The sequence below is a fragment of the Tachyglossus aculeatus genome, chromosome 2, assembly GCF_015852505.1.
Source record: "Tachyglossus aculeatus isolate mTacAcu1 chromosome 2, mTacAcu1.pri, whole genome shotgun sequence".
Taxonomy (NCBI): domain Eukaryota; kingdom Metazoa; phylum Chordata; class Mammalia; order Monotremata; family Tachyglossidae; genus Tachyglossus; species Tachyglossus aculeatus.
In genome coordinates, this window is record NC_052067.1 from 17,515,534 (window position 1) to 17,517,149 (window position 1,616).

Consider the following 1,616-nt stretch of genomic DNA (forward strand, 5'->3'; position numbering starts at 1 on the left):
AGAAGGATTTAAACCCCATTTTACAAATAATGTAGTTGAGGTACAAAGAAGTTAAGTAGTTAAGTAAGCCCATGACAATTATCATTATTACTATTATTATTATCATTGTATTTGTTAAGCACTGACTATGTATGGCACTCTTCTAAACACTTTTGTTGTCTTATGTCATTGAGTCGTCTCCGACCCATTGCTACGCCAAGGACACATCTCTCCCAGAATACCCTACCTCCATCTGCAATCATTTTGGTAGTGTATCCATAGAGTTTTCTCGGTCAAAATACGGAAGTGGTTTACCATTGCTTTCTTCCGCGCAGTAAACTTAGAGTCTCGGCCCTCAAGTCTTTCCCGTGCCGCTGCTGCCCTGCACAGGTGAGTTTTGACTTGTAGCAGATTGCCTTCCACTCACTAGCCACTGCCCAAGCTAGGAATGGGATGGATATGCCTCTGCTTGACTCTCCCTCCTGCAGTCAAGACTGGTAGAGGACTGGAAACTTTCCAGGTGTGGCCCTGAGAAGGGAGCACTGGGGTAGACACAACTTAATCAGGTCAGACACAGTCCCGGTCCCACATGGGGCTCACAGTCTAAGTAGGAGGAAGAACAGGTATTGAATCCCATTTTACAGATGATGCAACTGAGGCACAGAGAAGTTAAGTGACTTGCCCAAGGTCAGGTCACACAGCAGGCAAAAGGCAGAGTCAGGCTTTGAACCCAAATCCTCTGACTCCCAGGACCATGCTCTTTCAACTAGGCTATGCTGACTACACACTAAAGAAGGTAATCCATGAAGTGGAGCTTATTCCCCCTAGTCCTGTAACCGGTCTCTGTGTTTAGTGCTATGTAAGTGGAAGAAATCATTAAGGATGGCGAAGGTAACCTTGCGATGAATTGTCTCTGTGAGCAACAAAATGAGCTGCTGCTTTCACACAGGAACAACATTCAGATGAACTCTGGAAGCTTTTACATGTTAATCATTTGGAAAAAACCCTACTTAATATGGTGCCTGTGAGACAGCATGGTTTAGTGGAAAGAGCACGGGCTTGGGAGTCAGAGGACATGGGTTCTAATCCCAGCTTGTCTGCTGTGTGACCTTGGGCAAGCCACTTAACTTCCCTGTGCCTCAGTTACCTCATCTGTAAAATGGGGATTAAGGCTGTGAGCCCCCATGTGGGACAACCTGTATCTATCCCAGCACTTAGGACAGTGCGCCTAACAAATACCACTATTATTATTATTATTATTATTATAATGCAAATGATTTCTGGGATCAAAAATGCATTGGAAAAAATAATGGCCAGGGGAAAAGAGGCTAGAAGGGAAAAGGAAGGTGTGTGGTGCTTTTTTTCAGCTCTCAGATGATGCTGACCATGATTTAACATGACATATTAAGGTGTCATTTTGGTTCATAAGGTGCTCTGTAATTCAGGTGATGCTTGTGTGTCATGTGATGCCGGGTTACCATGGCAAACAGCAGTTCTTTTTATTAGATACTAGACTGTATAGATACTGTACATAAATCCCATGCAAGTGGATATTATTGCTCCTCTCCTTTATGATACATTTCAGGATAGCTATGTACATATGTGCTGGGAAAGACAATTTATGTGACCTTACTGCC

The 1,616-nt window shown here is 43.6% G+C and overlaps 1 non-coding gene across 1 annotated transcript; it reads right to left on the bottom strand.

Annotated features, from left to right (window-relative positions):
- Positions 1-379: 379 nt before the first annotated feature.
- LOC119924585 lies at positions 380-517 on the bottom strand. Its single transcript, XR_005449290.1, has one exon. It is a non-coding gene; the product is annotated as a small nucleolar RNA SNORA7 (small nucleolar RNA).
- Between the last annotated feature and the right edge of the window lie 1,099 nt (positions 518-1,616).